General features: G+C 40.6%; 1 pseudogene; it reads right to left on the reverse strand.

The window, feature by feature from the left end:
* Nucleotides 1-10,006: 10,006 nt before the first annotated feature.
* LOC119087820 lies at nucleotides 10,007-11,682 on the reverse strand (annotated as a pseudogene).
* Nucleotides 11,683-22,725: the final 11,043 nt, after the last annotated feature.

A 22,725-nucleotide genomic window follows, 5' to 3' on the forward strand; every position in this document is an offset into this window, starting at 1 on the left:
CCTTAAAGAAATGTAATTCCCACATATGCAGACAATTATTAAGTAAGAATTACATTTACAATGTTCAGTCTATTTTCATTTGGCAAATTCAGAGAAACAGTCCATTATTAATCCTATCTTGGTGAGTCCAAAGTTTTGTGCCTAAGTTACCTTCTATCACAACTAAGGAAAACTATAACTATCTAGTCTTCAATTCTATCAAAGATTCCAGAAGGATATAATATTACCTGAGTAAAAAAGAAGTGCAGAGCAAGCAATGTCCAAAACTAAGAGAGGACAGAGACATCTGGCTGCCTGGATAGTCACCCAAGGTTCTTCTGTAACATTGGGGCATTCATCTTCGGCCTATGGGCCTAAAATATCTGACAGACTTTTCTGTGAAGCAGGAATTTTGAAGGACTGTCCTATCTAGTCTTGGCAATGTTTGGCAGTTGTCTTCTTTTGTGTCCTGCTTGTCCAATTTGGACAGCATCTGTCAGCAGTCGTGGCAAGGGCAGTTTCTTGCCCAGTGGCTAACTTTTGCCCCAAAGAAAGCAAACTCCATATGAAGGTTCTTTGATGCTGATCCTCTTCTCTGAAGTAGATTGGTGCTGCCAGGAGCAGATGTGTCTCATTGTTATAAAAAGCCTTATGTTATTATGTTGAGTCTTGGGGTATCACAAATAATGGGGATCAGACCACCGGAGTCAGATAATCAGAAGCAAATTATTTCATCATCATGAGGTATCAGAACTTCTAACTAGTTAGCGTCAGAGGCAGGTCAGGCTCTGACTGTGACCCCAAACACAGGGTCCTTTTTAAAGCAAAAGCCACAAGTCAGGGGGCCAGGGTTGACATAAGAAAAAGAATGTTTGCAATTTGATTGTATATTCTGGAAATTTACAACTTGTGATAACATTTTACAATTAGTAGTATAATTTGTGATAACAAGGTGTTTGTACAAGCTTAACATCTAAACAACTTTCTACAAACAGGGGGTTTGTTGTTTGTAGAAGCAATACTGTGGTTATCTTAATACAACATAGCTTGGGTCTTGTCTTAATTTTTAACCAACTGTTCTTCCTGTGACTGAGAATATAGGGCAAGGGTCAAGTGACAGAAGAAGCTGGATAGTTCAGATTTTCTCTGGGCCTTTCAACTAAAACATTTTAAATGTCATATTCTATAGGTCTTTGAAGTATTTGAAGATCACCTATCTATCTAAAATATAGGTATTTTATATCTGTTTGACCTTGAAAATATACTTAACATGTCTATAAGTTTGATTGTTGTAGATGACTATTAACCTGTATTTCTTTTTGTCCTAAATAGCTTTTTGTTTTGTTTTGTTTTGTTTTTGAGACAGCATTTCTCTGTATAACAGCCTTAGGGGCCCTGTAACTAGTTCTGTAGACCAGGCTGGCCTTGAACTCACAGAGATCTGCCTGCTTCTGCTTCCTGAGTGTTGGGATTAAAGGTGTGTGGCACCACCGCCAAGCTCCTAAACAGCTTTTAAGTACTAAAACTTTATATTACATTTTTAAATGATTTGCATAGGTACAATATGTTAAACAAAAATAGAAACATAAATATACAAAAATCCATACCAATGTAAAATATTTGAGACTAGTGGTTGTTTAAAAGTAGACTCAACAATCCACCCTTTTTAAAAAAAGGATATATGTACTCTATCTGCATGTACCCCTTTGTTCCAGAAGAGGGCATCAGATCCCATTATAGATGGTTATGCACCACTATGTGGTTGCTGGGAATTGACTCAGGACCTCTGGAAGAGCAGTCAGTGCTCTTAACTGCTGAGCCATCTCACCAGCCCCCAACAATCCACCCTTTTATCCCATCATTTCTATACTATATCCCCCTTTTTGCCCTTCAGAAAGAGATCCCTGAATCTAATCTTTGTTCAGCTTTTTTCCTGACCATAACCAATAACAACTTGTAACCAATCCCCCTAAATGATGACAAACATCCACAACCCACCAAATGACCAAAAGCTACCCACCCCACCTCTTGGGAATGTGGGCATTGTATTCTCTAGACTGCTTCCTATTGTCTGTGGGTGACAGCATCTTTAGGGAACCTGAGAAAATTGAGATAATGGTCAAGTCCTGGGAAGACTAGCCATAGCATTTGTTGTCCAGTCTCTGTGAAATGGGAAAGTGCAGGGCTTATCTGCAGTCTTGGCTAGAATAATCTATGATGCTAGACTCTCTCAGCCAGCAGCCTTGAAGCTGTTCTGTATGCAGAACTCTGAGGAAACTACAGCAGAGGCATTCTGAGAGACTAGATTACCTGGGCTACCCCTTTCATTGGTGTCTGGTCCCCTTGTTCTGAAACACACACACACACACACACACACACACACACACACACACAAACTTTCAAAGGTAACATACATATCATCATTAACACAAGTATGGACTGTGTGTTGTATACAAGCCAGCCAAAGATGATTTTTGTTTATGTTTGAACAGGTAAAATATGTTACCTGTCTATTAGTTTTTCTAGATTTATTTCTTTATGTCTGTAGTTTGTATTTTCAGGGGGTCTCCCTCTATCAAATCTGTTCCTCTTTAACCTAGAACAAATCCACAGCCTTTTGTTTTCTGTGGAAACAAAAGCATAACTTCTTTCCCAAAGCAATACATTTCCTGACTTCCATTTTAAAGTTAAGGCATTCCTAAAGTATCTGGGCTGGTTTAATTCAGCAGGTTCTTGCACAATCCAGTGTTTCTCAGCAGCTGTCATTTTCTGTTCATTAGCATTCAAAAAATTCAAAATTAACAAAGCACCAAATAAGGTTCAAACTCCCTGTGTTCTATTTTCCATCCTTATGTGGCTTTTTTTTGGTATTACTTTACTTTCTCTCTTTTTTAAAAAATATACACTATTGGTGAAATTATTATGGCCACTCCATGTAGTTAAAAGGATATTTATTTAATGGCGTAACTCACAAATTAAGGGATAGGTAGGTCGCAGGGTCTGGGGAAGGTGTATCGCAGTCTAGCGATGTTCTCTGGAGCTCTGCTTGGTCCACCTCCACCGTTCAGGGTCCCGGCACAGAGAGAGCGTTCCCCCATCCAGCTCTGGGTCTCCAGGCGCCTCCCCTGGCCCCACCTCGTAGGCGTGGAGAGTTGCCAGAGTCTCAATGGGGGTTGGAACTTCCAGATCCAAGCTGGAATGGCTACCCACTACAATACACTGGTGTTTTGCCTGCATGTACGTCTGGGTGAGGGTATTGGGTCCCCTGGAACTAGAGTTACAGACAGCTGTGAACTGCCATGTGGGAATTGAACCTGGGTCCTCTGGAAGAGCAGTCAGTGCTCCTAATCTATCTTCCCAGCCCCTACTTTACTCTCTTTTAAAAGACTTTATTATCAAATAGCTCCCAACAGAACCATTTTCTAGCTCTCAAGCATTTGCATTCCAATACTCCTAGGCTCTTCCTGATCTTTCCTGTGCAGGTCTTTGGGGTTAGTGCTGGACTTTGGCACCAACATGGAGCTTTTGAGGAGGAAGATTCTGGTCTTAGGAAGAAACAGAATTGGAGAGGCTCACCAGTGGGCCACCTCTTCCAAGCAGACTTCCTGGAAACACAATACTCAATTGGAAATACACTGTTACTATGGATCCATTCTTTAAGACAGAGTTCTCTGTGTACCCTTTCTGCAGGCCTCGCTCATAGGACCCTGGTCTGCTGAGGCTGAAAGAGCGCCATAAGGTATGATATGCAGAGTTGGCCAGTCTCCCTGTGTAGGAGGTGAGGGTTGCAGTCGGTGGGTCACACAGGGAGCAGGAGAAAATACTGTTCTATAAGAAGGCACTATAACTCCTCTGCATTTACGGGGTTGGAAAACTCTGTGAACCAAAGTTCTTGAAAAGAATAGCACCTTCCAGTGAACCTTCTGTTAGGTGTATTAATTGATGAGAACTTCAATGCTTGTGGAGAGGTTGAAGTGTTACAGGTACAGAGCATAATTACAATTTCTCATGGGCTATCTTTAGCCTTCTTAATAGTCATTATTTATTACCTCTGTGTCTAGCCTAACATCATTGTGACTAACAGGTGAAACCTTTTGGACAGTATTAGCAGACTACTAGATTCCACTGACCCAAAGGCTAAGCTTGCCATCAGATAGCATCTGAAGTCTGTAGCCTGAGCTTTCTCTACTTTGCTGCAACTGCCCTCCTGATGTTTCTACCAGTTCATTTGAAAAGTCCCTTGATTTATGGGTTTTTTGTTCTGTTACTATAACATTTCACAAAACTGTTATTGTTTGGAACATGGAATTTGGGGTAGCACAAATCTGTATTCCTGAGCCATGGTCACTCATATTTGGCTCCAGGATAAACTCTCTCTTATCCCATTTGAGGTGAGAGCTGTGTTTTTGCATATACAGTTATAGTACCCAAGTGTGGGACTCCAAGAGTGAATCACTTTTCATAGGAGGAGTCACCTGCCTTAGAGCCAGGAACTAGCATGGAAATTTTTGTGTCCAAACCATTTGACATTATTTCTTTAGGTAGATTTTGGTCCTGAGTGCTGGGATTAGAGGTGCACACTGCCACCACAACTCCTGAGTTCTTTTTAAACCCACTGAGTCCATTCAGTGCTGCACATGTGGATGTGGATATAGCGCTATTACTGGCTACTATCAGGGGCTGCATCCCTGAAGAAAAGGACTCTCCTTCCCCTAGTAATTGCCAGTCACTCTAGGTCAGCAGTTGAACGGCCCTTTCTTGGGGTTGCATATGCATACCAGATCTTTACAGTATGATTCATAACTACCAAAATTACCGTTATGAAGTAGCAATGAAATAATTTTATGGTTGGGTGTCACCACAACATGAGAAACTGTATTCAAAAGTCATAGCATTAGGAAGGTTGAGAACCACTGTCTACATTATCCATTGTGTTTGTTTGCTTTGAAAGCATTTTGGTTTTCAACCACTCAGTTTCTGGTTTGCTTTCAGAACTCTATTAATTTGCTAGCATCCAGTCTGTTTTTCCTTGGACACTCTTTCCATATCAATGTAAAGAAGGGAGGAAGTGTTTGAAGAAAAACATATTTGGTACTCCAATTGGTTTTATGTTTGATGATAAAACATATGCTAATTGAACTTGCAAGTATTAGTGAGAAGGAGGGTGATCTGAGTGTGGTGGCACATGCCTTTAGTCTCAGCACTGCAGAGGAAGAAGCAGGCAGATATCTGTGAGTTTGAGACCAGCCTAATCTATATAGCAAGTTCCAGCCCAGTCAAGACTACATACATATCAAAACCCCGTCTTAACAACAACAGAGAAGACAACCTGACTTTATACTAACTAACTTTAATTTATTTTGTGCACTTAACTAGAAGTCCTAACAACAAAACAAAACAAAACATAAATGGACAGTGTTAATTCGAGAAATCCACAGAGTCTGCTTAAAGGGTGAAGGATTATATTGGGGGGAAAACTCACTATAGTGCTGGAAATTTAAATCGTAGGGTCCTGGAAAGCTGAGGTACAGTCCAATGCTGTTCTGCTGCTGAGATGGTCCACACCATCCAGCCCACGAGAGAGAAGAGTGCAGCCTACATGTGGCTCAGGTCTTAAGGATAGCCTCAAGCTATGCCCCAGGGGCAGATACTTCAAGGTCATAGGTAGGTAGGACAATTACCTGCTACATCTCTAGGGGCCATGTTACAAGGTCATAGACAGAACAGCTATCCACTACATCTATCCTTCTTGTCTAAATAAGAAAGTTCTAACCAAATACAAAACTATATATAATAGGAACGATTTTCAAGTATTGTCCAGGAGAGGGGAAAGGTAATAAACATAAACAAAAATAGAAATACAACCAGCGAGAACAGCATCAAACAAGAGACACATGCTAAAATCCAGAATTGTCCTGAACATAGGTAAATGGCATGTTACAGAGATTCTTCCAATAGCTGTTCTATCTTAAAGAATATAACTTTATTATCTGAAATGTTCTTAGCTAAGATATATGAGAGGATTGTAAGTGTCACTATCTAGTCTTCAACCTCATCAAAGACCTGAGAAGGAAAATAATATTCCTGAGAAAACAGGAAGTGCAAACAAGCGATTTCTGAAAAACTGCAGGAAAAGACAGAGACAGCTGGCAGCCTAGACAGTCAGTGGGTAGAGCATGAGACTCTTAATCTCAGGGTCCTGGGTTTGTGCCCCACGTTGGGCACCACATAATGTGAGAAATCCATGGAGTCTGCTTAAAGGGTGAAGGAATTTATGGGGGTGGAGAGAAACTCACTACAGCATGAGAGATTTACTTTGGGTCCTGGAAAGCTGAAGTACAGTCCAACACTGTTCTGCCAATGAGATGGTCCACACCATCCAGCCCACAAGTGAGTGGAGAGTGCAGCCTAAAGGGCAGGTACTTCAAGGTCATAGGTAGGTAGGACAGTTACCTGCTACATGTCTAGGGGTAGTGTTACAAGGTCATGGACAGAACAGCTATCCACTACACAGTGTGCTTAATTGGAATTTAAAAATCATTAAATAAAAATAAATTACAAAATTGGCAATATACAAAAATTAATAGGACCTCTAAAAACTAATCTAAGTTAAAAGGAAATGTTATAAGGCAAAGGCAGGCTGATCTGTATGAGTTTGAGGCCTGCTTGGTCCACATAGGAATTCTAGGCCAGTCAAGGCTACATAGTGAGACCTTGTCTCAAAAAAACAAAAAGAATTACTTTTAAAATAATTTTAGTTGTGATGTCAAAGCTAAAGATAAGTTCTGAGGACAATTCCTTTCTGTCATCTACCTTTCTCTGACCTTGCCTCTTCCTCCTTTGTTTTCTAACAGGGCAAAATTTAAATAAAAAAAATAAAAAATAAAATAAAAATTATTTTGGGCAGAGAGAAAAGAATTCTCATGTTATATTAAAAATTCCCAGCTGGGCGGTGGTGGCAAACACCTTTAATCCCAGCTCTTGGGAGGCAGAGGCAGGTGGATCTCAGGGTTTGAGGCCAGTCTGGTCTACATAGTGAGTTCCAGGACAGCTACATAGTAAGACCCTGTCTAAAAAAATAAAAAATATAAAAAAAATTCTGGGGATTGGAGAGATGGCTGAGAGTTTAAGAGCATAAACTTCTCTTATGAGGAACTGAGTTTGGTTGCCAGCATCTAGGTTGAGTGATTTACAACTGCCTGTAACTCCAATTACAGAAATCCAGGGAAATCTGATGCCTCTGACTTTGAGAGTACCTGTACTCACATATATATACCTATACACAAATATAAACATACACATAATTAAAAATAAACCTTAAAAATATCTCACTTGGGGGCTGGAGAGATGACTCAGAGGTTAAGAGCACCTGCTGCTCTTTTAGAGGTTCTGAGTTCAATTCCCAGCAACCACATGGTGGCTCACAACCATCTATAATGAGATCTGGTGCTCTCTTCTGGCATGCAGACATACATTCAGGCAGAACACTGTGTACATAATAAACAAACAAATAAATCTTTAAAAAATATCCCATCTGTGGGGTTGGAGAGATGGTTCAGTAGTTTAGAGCACTGGCTGCTTTTCCAGAAGACTCAAGTTTGGTTCCCAGCATCCACATGTCAGCTCAAAGTGTCTGCAACTCCAGTTCAACGGAATCCAATGCCCTCATCTGGCCTCTGTGGGCACCAGGCACACAGGGTACACACAGACATACATGTAGGCAAAACACTCAAACTTAAAAAAGTCACATTTGTAAAAGCCACTTTCCTTTTGGAAGCTCATACTGACTCTTAGAAATATTTTCTCTCTCTGTCCCTCTTCTTAAATTTTAAAATATATTCTTTTTTTTTCTTTTTTGGTTTTTCAAGATAGGGTTTCCCTGTGTAGCCTTGGCTATCCTGGAACTTGCTCTGAAGTATATTCTATTTAGTTTTAAAAAATTATACTTCCTTACCTGCTCTGTCTCTGTATCTCTTTGTGTCTGTCTGTTGCTCTTTCTGTCTCTGTCTCTCTCTGTATGCCACATGTATTTGGGTAACCCTGGATGCCAGAAGAGGGTGTTGGAATCCCTGGAGCTGAAGGCGCAGGCAAGCTGAAGCTGCTTGCCATGTGTGCTGGGACCTGGTCCTCTGCAAAAGCAGCAAATGCTCTTAAGTCCTGAACCATCTCCTCAGCCCCTCTATTTTCTCTTTGAGCAGCTTTTTTTTCTCTTAACCCTCCTGCTTATGCTTATGTTTAAATATCTTTATTATACTGATTAGTCCTAAAAGTCTTTTCAGTGTCAAAGCCAGTGCTTCTGGTTTGATCTTAGTTAAGATCCCTAAGTCTAGGAAACTCCTCAGGCTGCTAAAGCTGAGGCAATATAGACAATATAGAGTTATGTCACTTGTCTCCTCACCACTATCATTTTGGAAGCTCATGCTGAGATTCAACTTAAAGTATTGTTAGTGAATGTGCCAGACTATCAGTGACTGATCTGTCCTGATAAGTCGTGGTTTGTATATTGCTGCAAGCCATAATTACCCCTTTGCATTGTGCATTAGCATTTTCAAAAGCCAGAGATTCAATTATTGTCTGTCTGGCTTCTGAATGTGGTATCATTCTATTTAATGCTGAAGACAGCCTTTGTAAGAAATCAGTGAAGGTTTCTTTTGGGCCCTGTATAACATTTGTAAATGACTCGATTTTCCTTCCTACTTCTTCAATTCTTTTCCAAGCATTCAAGGCTGACATTCAGCATAAAGCCATGGCGTGGTCATCATATAGAGATTGCCTTTCTACATTAGCATAATACCCTCTCCAAGAAGTTGATCTTGGGAGATTTCCATACCTCTAGCCCTACTTCATTGTTGTTCAATGGTCTTAGCCTCATCCTTCCACCAGATCCTCCATTGTAACTGGGGACCAGCTTCTAAGACAGCTGTAAACAAAGCTCTCCAGTCTTGAGGGATAATTCTATTACAAGTTGACCATGAGTTTAACATCTGCTTTACAAACAGGGAATGCATACCATATGATACTATAGCTTCTTTGAATCTCGTCAAATCTAACATTTTCACAGGAGTCCAGTCAGCTCTTACACAGCCTCAAGCATTTGGCAGTTTCTGTAAGGTTACTAGATAGATTAAGGTTGGCTGTTTGAAACCTTAGGCTGTCTTTCTGAAACTGTCTAATGCAATGCTGAGATTGGTTCACCTTTAAATTCCTCTGTCTGGGTCTGAATTTCTCTATGATCTGTTTTAACAAGTTTTTCTAAAATTTTTATCTTGGCACTCACATTAACCAACTTTTTAAAATGATAAAACAGAAAGAATCAAACTAATATTTATAATTAACATTACATAAATTCCATCTACATTAATCATCTTCTCATTTAGTTGTTCCATTTCCAGACTGTCAAATGTATTATCAAAGACCAAATTCCCTCCATTGTAGAATGTTTCCCATTTTTCAATGGGGGGGGGGCGCAGCATGGGGATTCTTTTTTAACTAATTTCTCCCTTTAAGAATTTCCAACTGTTTCACCAAATCTGCTGACAATGACAATTCAGATGTGAGGCTGACTGCTTCTGCATAGAATAGTAGAAGCCTGAGTGGGTTTCAAGGCAGCTATCTAGTATGGTAGCAGCCCAAGAGGGGGATCCAGGCAGAACCCACAACCCACCAGGAGAGAAGCCAAAGAGCCAGTCATCTGCACAAGGGAATTCAAGAAAGCAGCTAACTCCTATGGCTTTTGGAGCCCAAAAAAACTAATGGAGTTTGTTGCAGAGAGGCTACAACAAAAACTTAGCTAGCAAGTTAGGGACTCTGGCCCACATGGGGTGGAGACTCCAGCTGTAGGTCCGGGACCTACAAGGCCACAGACAAGTGACTTTTTTGTGAATTAGTGCCCCACACATTGGATGCCAGATGTTGTTTGCATTTTACATGGTCTTTGAATAAAAAACCAGAGCCAGATATCAGGGTGAAAGCTGAAAGATCAGAGAAGCAGAACAGCCAGCCACTTGTTCTTACCTCTATGAAATCCTTAGTCTAAAAAGAGTGAGTTCAGGCAAGTTTATTAGGGTACACAATATATCACCACAGTTGCATTTGTTTAACTCTGTGAAGCTGTGTTACTTTGCCTGTCTAAAACACCTGATTGGTCTAATAAAAATCTGAATGACCAATAGCAAGGCATGAGAAAGGCTGGCAGGCAGAGAAGATAAATAGGAGGAGAAATCTGGGAGGAGAGATCAAGGGGTAAGAAAAAGAAGGAGAGAAGGACATTGGAGACCAGCCACCCAGCTACACAGCAAGCCACAGAGTAAGAAGTAAAGAAAGGTATACAGAAATAGAGAAAGATAAAAACCCAGAGGCAAGGCCGGGCGGTGGTGGCGCACGCCTTTAATCCCAGCACTCCGGAGGCAGAGCCAGGCGGATCTCTGTGAGTTCGAGGCCAGCCTGGTCTCCAAAGTGAGTTCCAGGAAAGGCGCAAAGCTACACAGAGAAACCCTGTCTCGAAAAAACCAAAAAAAAAAAAAAAAAAAAAAAAAACAAACAAAAAACAAACAAACAAACAAACAAACAAAAAAAACAACAACCCAGAGGCAAAAGATAGACGGGATAATTTAAGTTTAGAAAAGCTGGCTAGAAACAGCTAAGCTAAGGCCGGGTATTCATAAAAAAGAATAATCCTCCATGTGATTTATTTAGGACCTGGGTGGTGGGCCCCACAAAGAGTAAAGAGCCAAAAGAGTTATTTAAAAAAAAAAAAAAAACCTACAAGTCGGACGGTGGTGGCTCACGCTCTTAATCCCAGCACTCTGGGAGGCAGAGGCAGGTAGATCTCTGTGAGTTCGAGGCCAGCCTAGTCTACAAAGTGAGTTCCAGGACAGGCTCCAAAGCTATACAGAGAAACCAAAAAAACAAAAAAAAAACAAAACAAAAACAAAAACAAAAACAAAAACAAACAAACCAAAACAAACCAAAACAAAAAAACACCACCCAAAAAAAACCAAAACCAAAACAAACAAACAAACACTACAGTTGTTACCTTTACTAGTAACAAAAATGCTGGAGAGTCTAATGACAAAGCTGTTACCATTGTCATCTCTCAATGTGAACCATATCAAAAGGTCCTGGATCTTCCTCTCTGTTGATAATAACACCAATTCTTCCCAAGTTAGCATTCACAGTCACCACACACAGGTTAGTAGTGTCAATTTTGATGAAGTCAGTTATCTTGCTTGTCTCCAAATCAGACTGAATGGTATCATTCAACTTGATAAGGTGGTCAAGGTAGCAAATGGTTTGAATATCATGGGTCACCAGATATGGAATTATTTTTGTGCCCACAAAGATCTTTCTTACTTTGAAAAACTTGCACTTTGCCTGCTCAAGTATAATATGATGAACAGCAAAGTGCCCCTTGGTGTCATAGATCCGACAGAAGTTCTCTCCAGTCTTGTCAATGCTCATGACATCTAAGTATGGTACGTTATATCAATCCTGACTTTGCCAACAATCTTAATGAAAATTAAGCAAAATTTTTTTACTTCCTCTCCTGTCAAGGCACATAAGTCTGTTCCTTAGGAAAATGATAAAAGGTAGAGATTTTTTCAGCTTGTGGGAACCAGTGGATGAACGAGGAGTAAACACGAAGGTCTTTTTATTCAGTATCCAATATTTTGGAGCTGTGATGTCTCTTGGGACCATGAACCATGCATGCGCTTATTCCCTTTCTTTCCTGCCTGTCTTCTCTGCTTTCATCATATCATATCATATTATTCTGATTATTATTATTTTGTTTTGTTTTTGAGACAGGGTCTTGTAAGCGGATTTTTCTGTCCCACTTGCCAACTCCCAAATAACCACACAGAGACTTATTAATTATGAAAGCTGGGCTGATAGCTTTGGCTTATTTCTAACTAGCTCTTATAACTTAAATTAACCCATTATTAATTTACTTTCTGCCTCGTGGTTCTAATACTTCATCTCCATAGTGCCCACCCTGATAGCTCTGCATCTCATGGTGTCTCCTTTCTTCTTCCCAGCATCCTCTCTGTCCTGAGTATCTTGCCTAGCTATTGGCTGTTCAGCTTTTCATTAAACCAATCACAGTGACATATCTTCACACAGTGTAAAGGAATATTCCACAACATTGTATGTAATCACATCCTACTTCTTTGCATTTAGAAGCTAATAGCATAGAAAAAAGGGGAACTCTGCCGGTTTCTTCCTCTACAATGCTCTGAGAAAAACTTTTTTTCTATGACTTCTATAACTTTTTCTTTCCAAGACAGGGTCTCTCTGTGTAGCTCTGGCTGTCCTGAAACTGGCTCTGTAGACCAGTCTGGCCTTGAACTCAGAGATCTGCCTGTCTTTGCTTCCCCAGTGCTGGGATTAAAGGCATATACCACCACTGCCAGGCCGACTTCTGTGACTTTTAAGGTCAAAATAGGTGAATTTAGACTCAATGCATTTCATTTCATGAGAGGTTAAAAACACAACTGCTGTATGTGTCTGTGTTTTTAAACCTTACACTAGATAGGATTGCATTAGGTGGGTAGATGTTGTGTTACTCAGGAATCTACAGTCTTTTATTTCCTTCCCTTTTTCTTTCCTTTAGATACACAGCAAGCATAGGAAATATAATTTAGCTTTACTATAAACTAAAAGAGTAAAAAGCTTTGGCCTAAAGTCACATTGAGGAAGATATTTCCATCTTATCATCAGTAAAGGCAGCTTCCTACTCTGCTATCTAGCTTCAAATAGGAATTAGATATTACCTAAGTATATATGACTAGCTTCACATTTTTACTTCATGCTTTTACTGGGTGTCTATGAGTCTTAAGCCTTATCAACAATCATATTAGCCTCTCTGTCTTTAACATGTAAGAATTAAGTTATGCTGTCTTTAAGATGTTAATTTTCTACCTTGTTCTAAGAAGAGTCATAACATTAAAAATACAAAAAAAATACAGATTTGGGATTAGTAATTTTTTCATGCTTTTGGAAAAAATAATTAAATTGCCTGTCTAAGTTCAACTGATGAATAATAAATCTAAACCAGAACTACAAAATCTTGGGTATTAATATTTACCTTTATGGCTTTTAGGGTTCTGGCTCCAAGATGACCAAAGAAGAAGAAAAAGGAGGAGAAGACAAGGAGGAAGAGGAAGAGGAGGAGGGAAAGGAGAAGGAGAGGAGGAGGAGGTGGTAGAGGAGGAGAAGGAGGAGGAGAAGAAGAAGAAACAAGTTTGCTAAAGAAGAAGGAAGAGGAGAGGAGGAGGAGAAGACAGAGAAGGAGAAAAGGGAAGGATGAGGAGGAAGAAAAAACGACAATAGTGTTGCCCAAAAGGGCTGCAGCCAGGGAAACTAGTCATCATATCAACTGTGCCTGGTATGTGCCAAGGACAAAGTCATTAAGAAGTTCATCATTGAGGGATAGATAGGTGGCTCCAGTGGTTAAGGGCACTTATTGCTTTTGTAGAGGGCCCATGTTTGTTTCCAGCACCAAAAATGGCAACTCACACAACCACCGGTAACTCCAGTTCAAGGGGATCTGATATTTTTTCCTGGTCTCCCTAGGCACCAGGTACACATCTGTCTATCCTTCTAAGTATAGTTTGCATGTTACATACATTCAGGCAAAACACTCATATACACAAAATAAAAGTAAATAAATATTAAAAAGAAGTTCAACATTCAGGGCATATTAGAAGCTGCTGCCTTCAGGGACATTTCCAAAGCAAATATTATTTTTCTTTGACATATATGTGCTTTGCTTCCAAAGATCTATAACAAACTTCATTGTTGCATTTTAATGTGTGAGATTTCATGAGCTGTACCTTTCACAGCAAGGTGATCATGAATTGATCTCTTGAAGCTGGGATGCCCCACCATGATTTATACCGCTGGTCAATGACCTCCATCAAAGCCCATGTAAAGAGTTGGCTTCATTAATCAGGTGGTTGTGCAGGCCTTTAATCCCAGCCCTTGGGAGGCAGAGGCAGGTGGATATTTGAGAGTTTGAGGTCAGCCTAGTCTACAGAGCAAGTTCCAGGACAACTAAGGCTACACAGAGAAACCCTGTGTCTTAGGGCTTTTATTGCTGTGAAGAGACACCATGACCATGGCAACTCTTATAAGGAAAACATTTAATTAGAGGGGGCTCAGTTACAGTTTCAAAGGTTCAGTCCACTATCATAATGCCGGGGAGCATGGTGGCATGCTGGCAGATATGGTGCTGGAGGTGTAGCTGAGAGTCCTACATCTTGAAGGCAACAGGAAGTCAACTGAGACACTGGGCAGTATCCTGAGCATAGGAAGCCTCAAAGCCTGCTCTCACAGTGACGCACTTCCTCCAACAAGGCCATACTCACTCCAACAAAGTCACACCTCTTAATAGCCACTCCCTATGAGATTACAGCCCTGATTACATTCAAGCTACCACATTCCACTCCCTGGCCCCCATAAGCTTGTAACAATATTATAATGCAAAATGCATTTAGTCCAATTTCAAAAGTCTCCATAGTCTTTCACAGTCTCAACAAGGTTTTAAAGTCCAAAGTTCAAAGTCTCTTCTGAGATTCATGCAATCTCTTAATTGTAATCACCTGTAAAAATCAAAATAAAAAAGTAGATCACATACTTCCAACATATAATGGCACAGCATATACATTACCATTTCAAAATGCAGAAAAGGGAGCATAGAGAGGAAATACTGGATCAAAGCAAAGCTGAAAACCATCTGGGCAAACTCCAGACTCTGCATCTCCATGTCTGATGTCAAAACACTCTTCAGATTTCCAATTCTGTTTAGCTTTGCTGACTGCAATACACTTTTTTTCTCTTGGGCTGGTTCCACTTCCTATTAGCAACTTTCTTCAGCAGCTATCCCATGACTCTGGGATCTCTAACATTTTCAGTTCTCCAAGGTAATCCAGGTTTCAACTTCACAGCTTCATGAAATGGCCTCTCTAGGCTTCCATTCAGGGACACCCCCTGACACATGCCTGGCCTCAGCAGCTTTCTTTAGGCACAGAGGCAAATTACATAACCCATTTCTTCTACTCTTAACTCTAAAGCCAGAAATGCATGGCTGAAGCTGCCAAATTCTACTGCGCACTGGGGCTGGAACATGGCCCTCTCATTCAGTTACATCTTCACCAGCTTTCTGTCCTTCACTGCCTAAGCTTGGCTGTCCTGAAACTGGATCTCTAGACCAGTTTACCCTCAAACTCAGAGATCTGCCAGCCTCTGCCTTCCCAGTACTGGGATCAAAGGCGTGCACCACCACACCTGGCTCTAACCTTTTCTTTAGTTCCTTTTCACAAGTTGGAAACTTAGCTGGGTGGGATCTTGCCTTGAGGTCACCACTCCCTTTACTCAATTTCTTAATCCATTTATCTTCTTGAACACCGGACTCAGTTCAATTCCACTTCCTGGTGCTCTTTTTCTCCTCAAAAATTACATTTTTCAATTTACCCTGCTCAGCTTGCTCCTTTTTGTTGTAAATCTTCATTAGAGTGACCACTAATAACCACATGACAAAATCTATACTACATTGTTTTCAGATTTACTCTGACAACAGAATTAATCCAAAACTCTTCACTTTAGCCTCAGGCAGACTCTTTGGACAAGGGTGAAAAGAAGCCACATTCTTCACCAAAATATCCTAAGAACAATTTCTAGGCAACATACTAAAATTCTCTGAAACATCTTGAGTGACCCCCTAACAGTTCAAATAACTCTTTGCACCTCTGTTCCTATGCTTCTACTAGTGTGGCCCATTAAGTACTGCTTAAAGCATTCCACTGCTCTCATAACCCAAAGTACCAAAGTCCAAATTCCTCTAAACACGTAGTCAGGCCTATCACAGAAATACCGTACTCCCTGGTACCAACTTCTGTCTTAGTTAGGGTTTTTATTGTTGTGAAGAGACACCATGACCATGGCAACTCTTATAAGGAGAACATTTAATTGGGGTGCTTGCTTACAGTTTCAGAGGTTCAGTCCATTATCATAATAGCAGGGTGCATGGCGGCATGCAGGCAGATATGGTGCTGGAGGAGTAGCTGAGAATCCTACATCTTGAAGGCAACAGGAAGTCAACTGAGATACAGAGCAGTATCCTGAGCATAGGAAACCTCAAAGCCCACTCCCAAAGTGACACACTTCCTCCACTAAGGCCATACTTACTCCAACAAAGTCACACCTCTTAATAGCCCCTCCCTATGATTTTATGGGGACCAATTACATTCAAACTACCACACCCTGTCTCAAAAAACAAAACAAAACAAAACTACCAACCAACCAACCAAACAAACAAACAAACAAACAAAAAAGAGTTAGTTTCATAAGGACAGAAAAACCATCCTCTTGAAAAAAAAAATAAAATGGAAAAAATAAACTCACCTACTTTGGGCAGGGTGTGTTGGATACACACTTTTAATCACAGCACTTGGGAGGCAGAGGCAGGCAGATCTCTGTGAGTTTGAGGCTAGCCTGGTCTACATAGTGAGTTCCAGGATAGTCAGGGCTACACAGAGAGACTCTGTCCTAAAAAAAAACAAAAAGGAAGATAGGATAGTTTCAGTAAAATACTTATTAAATGATTAACACAGCTACTAGATATATAGTTGATTCAAAAGGAGTAAAGTCAGAAATGACAAAACTTTATTCTGCTTTTTTGATGCTTCACAAACCCTAGTGAGAAGTGAATGCTTTTTTTCTTTAATAAAAGCCATTTTAAATTGCCTGTTATTATGTTATATTTAAAATATTATTTAAGCCGGGCGGTGGTGGCGCACGCCTTTAATCCCAGCACTCGGGAGGCAGAGCCAGGCGGATCTCTGTGAGTTCGAGGCCAGCCTGGGCTACCAAGTGAGCTCCAGGAAAGGCGCAAAGCTACACAGAGAAACCCTGTCTCGAAAAACCAAAAAAAAAAAAAATTATTTAAATATTTAATAAATAATTAATTAATTAAAATATATTAAGAAAACACAAGACAGTTCTGGAGAGATGTCTTTGCCCTTAAAAATAACTGGCTGCTTCCAGAGAACCTAGGTTCAATTTTCTGCACCAACATGACTGCTCATAACTGGTTGTAACTCCAGTCCTATGGAATCTGATGGGCTCCAAGGGCACTGTACACATGACTTATACAGACATACAGGCAAAACACCCATATTGGTGAAATTATTTTGGCCACTCCACGTAGTTAAAAGGATATTTATTTAATGGCGTAACTCACAAATTAACTGATAGATAGGTCGCAGGGTCTGGGAAAGGTGTATCGCAGTCCAGTGGCGTTCTCTGGAGCTCTGCTCGGTCAGGTCCACCTCCACCATTCAGTGTCCCGGCACTGAGAGAGCGCACAGAGAGAGCACTGGCCCATCCAGCTCTTGGGTCTCCAGGCACCTCCCCTGGCCCCGCCTCGTAGGTGTGACAGTTGCCAGAGTCTCAATGGGGGCTGGAACTTCCAGATCCAAGCTGGAATGGCTACCCACTACACACCCATACACATAAAAATAAATAAATGAAATTAAAACCTTAAAGGCTATCGAGGCTGGAGAGATGGCTCAGCAATTCAGAGCACTTACTGCTCTTCCAGAGGACTCAACTGTAACTTCAGTTCCAGGGGATCTGATATCTCTGGCCTCTGTGCCCCCACACCTCCCCACACCAGAGGATTACACACACACACACACACACACACACACACACACACACACACACACACTGGGTGTTTTGGTGCACATCTTTAATCCCGGCATTCAAGAGGCAGAGACAGATCACTAAGTCTACATAGCCAATTCCAGGTCAGCCATGGATACATAGTGAGATCCTGTATTAAAGCAAGCAATCAAGTAACTCCCCCAACTCAAGACTATTAATATGTTTTATTTGTATCTGTAACTGTTAGATAGTTAAGATGTGTTTTAGATAAAGCTTCTAGTTTTAATTTGAAATATAATTATCTTATTGAAAGGAGTGTTTTCTAAATTTGTAATTATAACAATAGTTATAATAAGACATTAAAGAATCATCAAATGAAGAAAAAGAGATATAAAGGTTATAGGTGTGAAATGTATTTTTGGTAAAAGAAGACTAAAGAGAAGCACTGCCTTTGGATACAAAAGGATTTTGAATGGTAAGGTAAAGACTGTTCTAAAATGAAAACAGACAAGAACAAAGAAGATTAAAGTATGTTGTAGAATGACTGTGAGAACTAAACTTAAAGAATTTGGACATGGCTACAACTACGTTAAGAATGAAGTTATTAAAAATTTTCATGCCGGGCGGTGGTAGCGCACGCCTTTAATCTCAGCACTTGGGAGGCAGAGCCAGGTGGATCTCTGTGAGTTCAAGGCCAGCCTGGGCTACCAAGTGAGTTCCAGAAGAGGTGCAAAGCTACACAGAGAAACCCTGTCTCGAAAAAACCAAAAAAACCAAAAAAAAAAAAAAAAAAAAATTTCAAGGCAAAAAATTCAATTCCCTGAGATAAAATTAATGCTGCATTCTCTGTTTACAACAATAAAAGTTTTTAACACTATTAATCTAGTCTTTGTAAATTTTATCAAAACAAAATGACAACAACAAAAACTGTCTTAGGAGGCTAGAGAGATGGCTCAGTGGTTAAGAATGCATAATGCTCTTGTAGAAGATCAGAGTTCAGTTCCCAGAACCCACACTGAATGGCTGACAACTGCCTTTAAGTCCAGCTCCAGGGGGATCTGATGCTTCTGGCTTCTGTGGGTACATGCACTCATGTGTACATGCCCACCCCCAACATGTACACAAAATTAAAAATAAATAAAAATAACTGCCACCACCATCTGGCAAAATAAATCTTTTAAAAAAGAATTATTCCCATAGGGATTGATGGTTTGAATGAAAATGGCTTCCATAGGCTTGTATGTTTGAATACTTGGTCCTTGTTGGAGGAGTGTGTCACTGGAAAGTTTCAAAAGACTCATGCCATTCTCAACATATCCTTTCTTCCTCCTACTTGCAAATCAAGATGTGAATTTCCAGCGGACATGGTGGCACACACCTTTAATCCCAGCACTCAGGAGGCACAGGCAAATGGATCTCTGTGAGCTCAAGGTCAGCCTGGTCTACAGAATGAGTTCCAGGACAGCTATGGCTGTTATACAGAGAAACTCTGTCTTGAAACAAAACAAAACAAAACAAAACGAACAAAAAAGTGAATTCTCAGCTCTTCCTCTTGCTATGCTTCTACTCTGCCATCATGGACTCTAGCCCTCTGAAACCATAAGCCCAATTAATCATTTTTTTTGATAGCTGTCTTGGTCATAGTATTTTGAAATAGCAATAGAATAGTAATTCAGAGAGGGCATTCCTATAATTGTGATTATAGAACTCATTTTAGTGGACAAATAGTTAAATCTATATATAAACTTTGGCCTATTAAATATATAAGGAATACTAAAACATTCTCAGAGTTAACTAATGCTTTGGCCTTCATGGAAGATCTACCCTATTCAGAGAACATTATCTCCTTATAAAATAAATAGTTGGTATCTGTTCTGTTTGGCTAATTTTATGTCCTCTTGACATAAGCTAGACTCATCTGAGAGGAGGGAACCTCAATTCAGAAAAAGTCCTTACTCGATTGGTCTGTGGGCAAGTCTGGTACATTTTCTTGCTTGATGACTGATGTGGGAGGGCCCAGATCAATATGGGCAGGGCCACCCCTGGGCTGGTGGTCCTGGGTTCTATAAGAAGGCAGTTGAGCAAGCTGCAAGGATCAAGCCAGTAACCAACAGTCTTCCATGGCTTCTGCCTCCAGGTTCCTGCCCTGTTGGAGTTCCTGCTCTGACTTTCCTCATTGATGGGATGTGATGTGGAACTGTAAGCTGAAATAAACACTTTCCTTCCTAAGCTGCTTTTTTGAGTCATAATCTTTATCACAGCAATAGAAACCCTAAGATAATAATTAGTACCAGGAATGAGTATTGATGTGACAGACCTGACCATGTTGTTTTGGGAGGTTTGTATAAATACTTTGGAATTTTGGCTAGAAAAGCCATTGAGCGCTCAGAAATGTGCAGGCTGTTTTGTAGGAAGCTTGGAAGATAACAATGTTGAGAGCAATGCAGACATTAGGGGCCTGCCTTGTGAAGTTTCAGAGGGAAGTTTGAGAGTTCATTAAAGACTACTGGGGCTGTTCTGTATTTTGAATTAAGACAGAGAAATCCTGTCTTGGGAAAATAAATAAAGAATCACTAAAATGAATCCTTTGCTTTGCTAGAACAAATTGATGCTGGTCAGTTGGAGTTGAAAAATCAGCTGTGCTTAAGAAGAGAACATTATCATTGAGGCAAAATCTTCTGGGAAGTCTTTCTTCAGAGTCAACACACATAAGCTGTGTTCCAGAGGCAGCCAAGGTTGCATCTAATGAATGCTGAACTTGTTAATGTCTAAGTCTCTAAGGTAGAATTGGTTTTGAAGGTATGAAGGGGTCATGGACAGCAGCTGACGCTTGGCACTGTGAAGATAGGTGTGGTGGTTTGAAAGAAAATGTCCCCCCAAAGGGAGTGGCACTATTAGAAGGTATGGCCTTGTTGAAGTATGTATGACATTCTTGGAGGAAGTGTGTCACTGTGGGGGTGGGCTTTGAGGTCTCTTTTGTTCAAGCTTTCCTCAGTGTGACACTGAGACTACTTCCTGTTGCCTTCTCATCAAAATGTAGCCAACATCATGTCTGCCTGCATGCTGCCATGTCCTTCCATATCTATATAGTGAATTTCAGAATAGCCAGGACTACACAGTCATGTTCTGGACCTTGCCTTGGTGCTTCTGACACTCATGTACAGCCCTTGGTGGCTTCAACAGTGATCTGTGTACTTGAGTCATGCTGTTGTTTGTGTTGTCAGTAATACTCTCATGTTATATGTCCCCTTGTTGTAGAATATTATTTTAAGATGTGTTACATTTGTTTATGCTGTGGAACATTTGTTTAATAATGCAAATGTTGCATTCTTTTATGTTGCATTTGTTTAACTCTGTGAAGCTGTGTTACTGTGCTTGTCTAAAATACTCGATAGTCTAATAAAGAGCTGAACAGCCAATATCGAGGCAGGGGAAAGGATAGTCAGGGCTGGCAGGCAGAGAGAAGAAATAGAAGGAGAAATCTGGGAGGAGAAGAAGAAGAACAAGAGGTATCTAGGAGGATGCTAGGGGCCAGCCACCCAGCCATCCAGGCAGCCATGGAATAAGAGTGAAAGTAAGATACAGAAGTAAGAAAAAGAAAAAAACCCAGATGTGGTGATAAATTGTGTTTCCCAATATACAGTGCACCCGAATAAAGCTTATCTGAGGATCAGAGGAAAAAGCCAGCCACTATATTAAACATAGAAGTCAGGCAATGATAGTACACGCCTTTAATCCCAGCACTTGATATCTCATGTCTTTGCTTGGGAAGGACACACGCCTTTAATCCTAGGAAGTAATATGGCAAGACACAGAAAGGTATATAAGGTGCGAGGAAACAGGAACTCGTGCTCTTAAGGCATGAGGACCAGGAACTAGATCCTTTTAAGCAGTTCAGCTGATATATCCTTTTGAGTGAGGACTCAGAGGCTTTCAGTCTGAGGAAATAGGATCAGTTGAGGAGTTGGTGAGGTGAGGTTGGCTGTGGCTTGTTCTGCTTCTCTGATCTTTCAGCATTCACCCCAATATCTGGCTCCAGTTTTTTGTTTTTTGTTTTTTGTTTTTTTTATTAATAAGATCATTTAGCAATTTGTGTTACACCTGGATGTAGCTGGAGTTTTCTCTCCGGGTCCCGCCAATCCCCAGCAGTCTGACAGCCCACTTATAAAATAAACACACAGATGCTTATATTATTTACAAACTGTATGGCCATGGCAGGCTTCTTGCTAACTGTTCTTATATCTTAAATAACCCCTTTCTATAAATCTATACCTTGCCATGTGGCTTATGGCTTACCGGCATCTTTACATGCTGCTTGTCATGGCAGCAGCTGGTAGTGTCTCCCCCACTCAGCCTTCCACTTTTCAGAATTCTCCTCTTTCCTTGTCCCGCCTATACTTCCTGCCTGGCCACTGGCCAATCAGTGTTTTATTTATACAGAACGATATCCACAGCACCCAGAGGCAAAAGGTACATGGGGACAATTTAAGTTAAGAAAAACTGGCTAGAATCAAGCCAAGCTAAGACCAGGCATTTATAATTAAGAATAAGCCTCTGTGTGTGATTTATTTGGGAGCTTGAGGCAGACCCCCAAAAAAGAGCAAAAAGAGTAAGAGTGAAAAACAACCAATGACATTTTGGTGTTACAGTGTGGGGCCATAGAAAGCTGAACAACATTTCTTGCTGATCCTGTTGTCTCACTTATGTTCTGTATTGTCCTGTTTCTTCCTTTCTAGAAAGTCCACTTATTCTTGCTGAGTTTCTGTTTGGCCTCAAGATGCTAGAGCTATTTCCTCTGTGCTACCAGTGCCCATTTTGGCCACCTCATCTGTCATATGACCAAATTATTCTTCCACCTGAGACAATATGTGAGCATGTGGACTCTGAGCTACATTCTATTGGTACACACTTATATGCTGAGACCAGAGCTCAGTTTTACCTGACAGCATTGTAGCTGAGTCATAGTTGAGGCCATGAAGCTAAGCCAAGGACTCTTGGGACTGAGGACAGGGAAGGCTCCTTAGAATAGGCAGGATTGAAGCTAGTTTGGGTGTGGGAATCCATGCAGTGGGGTAAGGCAAA

The sequence above is a fragment of the Peromyscus leucopus genome, chromosome 4, assembly GCF_004664715.2.
Source record: "Peromyscus leucopus breed LL Stock chromosome 4, UCI_PerLeu_2.1, whole genome shotgun sequence".
Classification (NCBI taxonomy): domain Eukaryota; kingdom Metazoa; phylum Chordata; class Mammalia; order Rodentia; family Cricetidae; genus Peromyscus; species Peromyscus leucopus.